This window comes from Arachis hypogaea, chromosome 19 (genome assembly GCF_003086295.3).
Source record: "Arachis hypogaea cultivar Tifrunner chromosome 19, arahy.Tifrunner.gnm2.J5K5, whole genome shotgun sequence".
NCBI lineage: Eukaryota > Viridiplantae > Streptophyta > Magnoliopsida > Fabales > Fabaceae > Arachis > Arachis hypogaea.
The window spans coordinates 73,708,376-73,714,077 of NC_092054.1; the positions used below are offsets into that span (position 1 = coordinate 73,708,376).

The 5,702-nt window shown below is 34.6% G+C and overlaps 1 non-coding gene across 1 annotated transcript; it reads right to left on the bottom strand.

Annotated features, from left to right (window-relative positions):
• Positions 1-4,866: 4,866 nt before the first annotated feature.
• Positions 4,867-4,974, bottom strand: LOC112780252 (small nucleolar RNA R71). The gene has a single exon (XR_003191102.1). It is a non-coding gene; the product is annotated as a small nucleolar RNA R71 (small nucleolar RNA).
• Positions 4,975-5,702: the final 728 nt, after the last annotated feature.

A 5,702-nucleotide genomic window follows, 5' to 3' on the forward strand; every position in this document is an offset into this window, starting at 1 on the left:
CAATATTTTGGCAAAATAAGTATGAGAAAGAGAGTTGCGTGAACGCGTCGCTGCCCTCGCGCCATTCGCACAAATCACACCACGCGACCGCGTAACCCACGCGTTCGCGTCACTAGAAAAACATCACACACCACGCAACCACGTCACGTGCGGCGCACAGAATATCCAGATCAGCCAAAATATCTTATCTTTTCTTCCCCAAATCCTAATTTTTCTTATCCCTTCTTACTTCCTTCTTCTCTCTTCTTCCTTCTCTACTCTTTCTCATATTTTTTACTCTCCCCCTTTTCTTTTCTTTTTACACCCATTATCAAGGTTTGTTCTTCTTGTTTCTTTACTTTTCCATTATTATTCTTATTTTTTATTATTTTCTATTATTCTTTTTCTTTTTATTTTCTTTATCTATATTTTCTTTTTCTTTTTATTTCTTTCTTTTTATTCCTTTTAATTGGTGTTAAAAATTTATTTTGGTCTTTATTTTCTATATTTTGCTTGTCGATTATCATGGATTTGTTTGACAATTAATATTACCTTTTAAAGGGTTACTTGCATGTTCTATTTTATATTTTCAAAAACATATTTACCATGCATGCTATGTGTTTGTGAAAAAGCCCGTATGGCATCTTGCACTACCTTTATGTTATCCTACTTCTTTAATGCCTGTTTTTTCACAAAACCGCTTTTATATTTTATTAATTTAATTTAATTTTCAATACAAATAGGTTATTAGTTTGAAAGACTTAGTAATCTAACTTGGACATTGAATGCTTGATCTATGCTACTCATGCCTTTGCCGGCATGCCAATAAACATCTTGCATTTAATTGCCATCACATGCACTTACTATATTACCTAAGATGAACTTTTCACATGTAGTCTAGACCATGTGTTAACGACAATCTTCCTTACTGTGCATTGATTACCACTCATAATATTCGCCCCCTTGCTCGAACCATTCACTTTACATAGTACTTTCTCTTTCCTTTTTCAGGATGGCCACCAAGACAGGCAAAGAGAAAGCTACTCCGAAACCACCAGCAAGGAGAGAAACAAAAAGAGAATTAGTGGCAGAGCCATCTTCAACAGTAGTAAAGCCCTCAACAAAAAGAATCAAGAGGATCATTGATGACCGGATAATTTATACGCTTTTTGGCATTGTTTTTACATAATTTTTAGTATGATTTAGTTTGTTTTTAGTATATTTTTATTAGTTTTTAATTAAAATTCACACTTCTGGACTTTACTATGAGTTCGTGTGTTTTTCTGTGATTTCAGGTATTTTTTGGCTGAAATTGAGGGAACTGAGCAAAAATCAGATTCAGAGGTTGAAGAAGGACTGCAGATGCTGTTGGATTCTGACCTCCCTGCACTCAAAGTGGATTTTCTGGAGCTACAAAACTCCAAATGGCGCGCTCTCAATTGCGTTGGAAAGTAGACATCCAGGGCTTTCCAGCAATATATAATAGTCCATACTTTGCCCAAGTTTAGATGACGCTAACTGGCGCTGAACGCCAATTCCATGCTGCATTCTGGAGTTAAACGCCAAAAAAAGGTTGCAAGGTGGAGTTAAATGCCAGAAACAGGTTACAAACTGGCGTTCAACTCCAAGAGAAGCCTCCACACGTGTAAAGCTCAATGCTCAGCCCAAGCACACATCAAGTGGGCCCCAGAAGTGGATTTCTGCATCATTTACTCATTTCTGTAAACCCTAGTAACTAGTTTAGTATAAATAGGACTTTTTACTATTGTATTTACATCTTTGGATTATCTTTTGATCCTTTGATCACGTTTTGGGGGCTGGCCATTCGGCCATGCCTGGACCTTATCACTTCTGTATTTTCAACGGTAGAGTTTCTACACTCCATAGATTAAGGTGTGGAGCTCTGCTGTTCCTCATGAATTAATACAAAGTACTACTGTTTTTCTATTCAATTCAAGCTTATTCCTTCTCTAAGATATCCATTCGCACCCAATAACATGATAAATGTGATGATTATGTGACGCTCATCATCATTCTCACCTATGAACGCGTGCCTGACAAACACTTCCGTTCTACATGCCAACAAGCTAAAATGAGTATCTCTTAGATATCTAATACGGAGGACCGAGTCCGAGATATTAGAATCTTTGTGGTATAAGTTAGAACCCATGGACGGCCATTCTTGAGATCCGGAAAGTCTAAACCTTGTCTGTGGTATTCTGAGTAGGATCTGGGAAGAGATGGCTGTGTCGAGCTTCAAACTCGCGAGTGCTGGGCGTAGTGACAGACGCAAAAGGATAGTAAATCCTATTCCAGTAAGATCGAGAACCGATAGATGATTAGCCATGCAGTGACAGCGCATTGGACCATTTTCACAAAAAGGATGGGATGTAGCCATTGACAATGGTGATGCCCTACAAAAAGCTTGCCATGGAAGGGAGTAGGAATGATTGGATGAAGACAGCAGGAAAGCAGAGGTTCAGAGGAATGAAAGCATCTCTATGTGCTTATCAGAAATTCTCACCAATGAATTACATAAGTATCTCTATCCTAGTTTATGTTTTATTTATCTTTTAATTATTAAAACTCTATAACATTTTGAATCCGCCTGACTAAGATTTACAAGGTGACCATAGCTTGCTTCAAGGCGACAATCTCCGTGGGATCGACCCTTACTCACGTAAGATTTATTACTTGGACGACCCAGTGCACTTGCTGGTTAGTTGTATCGAAATTGTGAAGAGAACTAAAATTATGAACGTGTATATTAAGTTTTTTAGCGTAGTTACCAAGGAATGAACAATCACGATTTCGTGCGCCAAGTTTTTGGCGCCGTTGCAAGGGATTGTTCGAGTTTGGACAACTGACGGTTCATCTTGTTACTCAGATTAGGTAATTTTATTTTAATTTTAAGCTTTTTATTTCTTATTTTCAAAAAATACAAAAAAAAATTCTTCTTTTTCGTTTTTCCAAAAATAATTTTCGAAAAAACCAAAAAAAATTTTTAAAATCATAAAATCAAAAATATTTTTGTGTTTCTTGTTTGAGTCTAGAGTCAACTTTTAAGTTTGGTGTCAATTGCATTTTTTTAATTTTCTAAAAAAATTATTTTCAAAAATTTCATGCATTTCATTCTTCATGATCTTCAAGTTGTTCTTGGCCAGTCTTCTTGTTTGATCTTCATATTTTCTTGTTTTGTGTCTTTTCTTGTTTTTCATATGCATTCTTGAAACATTAATGCCTAAAGAATAAAAATTTTTAAGTTTGGTGTCTTGCATGTTTTCTTTTCTTGAAAACTTTTCAAAAATATGTTCTTGGTGTTCATCTTGACATTCAAAGTGTTCTTGCATGCATCACATGTTTTGATCCAAAATTTTCATGCATTGAGTCTTTTTGATGTTTTTCTCTTTCATCATTAAAAATTCAAAAATCAAAAAAATATCTTTCCCTTTTTCACTCATAAATTTTCGAAAATTTGAGTTGACTTTTTCAAAACTTTTTAAAATTTAGTTGTTTCTTATGAGTCAAATCAAATTTTCAATTTAAAAATTCTATCTTTTTCAAATCTTTTTCAAAAATCAAATCTTTTTCAATTTTTCTTTCATATTTTCGAAAATTTCAAATTAATTTTCAAAATCTCTTTCTTATTTTTATTCCACATTTTCGAATTCAATGCTAACAATTAATGTGATTGATTCAAAAATATTAAGTTTGTTACTTGCCTAATAAGAAATGTTCAATCTTTAAATTTTAAAATCAAATCTTTTTGTTTCTTGTTAGTCAAGTAATCAACTTTAATTTTCAAAATCAAATCATTTTAAAATTTTTTTTCAAATCTTTTTCAAATTAAATTTCAATCACATCTTTTTCAAAATTTAATTTCAAAATCTTTTCTAACTTTTTATCTTTTCAAATTTGATTTTCAAATCTTTTTCAATTAACCACTTTACTTTTTATTTGATTCTTATCTTTTTCAAAACTACCTAACTAACTCCCTCTCTAATTTTCGAAAATCCCTTCCCTCTTTCTCAAATTTCCTTTTTAATTAACTAATTGTTTTGATTTCAATTTAATTTTATTTCAATTTTAATTTTCGAATTTTAACTTTAATTTTAAAATATTTTTATTTTATTTTATTTAAATTTTCAAATTCTTCTCTTCCTCACCTCCTTCTATTTATTTATTCATCTACTAACACTTCTCCTCCACCCAAAAATTTGAACCCCATCCCCTCTTTGTGTTCAAATTTTTCCTCTTCTCCTTCTTACATTCTTCTCTTCTTATACTTGCATAAGGAATCTCTATACTGTGACATAGAGGATTCCATATTTTCTTTTGTGTTCTCTTCTTTTTCATATGAGCAGGAACAAGGATAAGAACATTCTTGTTGAAGCCGATCCTGAACCTGAAAGGACTCTGAAGAGGAAGCTAAGGGAAGCTAAAGCACAACTCTCTGGAGAAAATCTAACAGAAATTTTCGAAAAAGAAGGAGACATGGCCGAAAATAATAACAATGCAAGGAAGATGCTTGGTGACTTTACTGCACCAAATTCCAATTTACATGGAAGAAGCATCTCAATTCTTGCCATTGGAGAAAACAACTTTGAGCTTAAACCTCAATTAGTTTCTCTGATGCAATAGAACTGCAAGTTTCATGGACTTCCAGCTGAAGATCCTTTTCAGTTCTTAACTAAATTCTTGCAGATCTGTGATACTGTTAAGACCAATGGGGTTGATCCCGAGGTCTACAGGCTTATGCTTTTCCCATTTGCTATAAGAGACAGAGCTAGAATATGGTTGGACTCTCAACCTAAGGATAGCCTGAACTCTTGGGATAAGGTGGTCACGACTTTCTTAGCCAAGTTCTTTCCTCCTCAAAAGCTTAGTAAGCTTAGAGTGGATGTTCAAACCTTCAAACAAAAAGAAGGTGAATCCTTCTATGAAGCTTGGGAGAGATACAAAGAACTGACCAAAAAGTGTCCTTCTGATATGCTTTCAGAATGCACCATCCTGGATATATTCTATGATGGTCTGTCTGAGCTATCAATGATGTCACTGGGCCATTCTACAGGTGGATCCATTCACCTAAAGAAAATGCCTGTAGAAGCTCAAGAACTCATTGACATGGTTACAAATAACCAGTTCATGTACACTTCTGAAAGGAATCTTGTGAATAATGGAACGCCTATGAGGAAGGGAGTTCTTGAAATTGATACTCTGAATGCCATATTGGCTCAGAATAAAATATTGACTCAGCAAGTCAATATGATCTCTCAGAGTCTGAATGGATTGAAGGAATCATCCAACAGTACTAAAGAGGCATCTTCTGAAGAAGAAGCTTATGATCCTGAGAACCCTGCAATAGCAGATGTGAATTTCATGGGTGAATCCTATGGAAACACCTATAATCCCTCATGGAGGAATCCTCCAAATTTCTCATGGAAAGATCAACAAAAGCCTCAAGAAGGCTTTAATAATGGTGGAAGAAATAGGTTTAGCAATAGCAAGCCTTTTCCATCATCCACTCAGCAACAGACAAAAAATTCTGAGCAGAATCCATCTAGCTTAGCAAATATAGTCTCTGATCTATCTAAGGCCACTTTAAGTTTCATGAATGAAACAAGGTCGTCCATTAAAAATTTGGAGGCACAAGTGGGCCAGCTGAATAAAAGAGTCACTGAAACTCCTCCTAGTACTCTCCCAAGCAACACAGAAGAGAATCC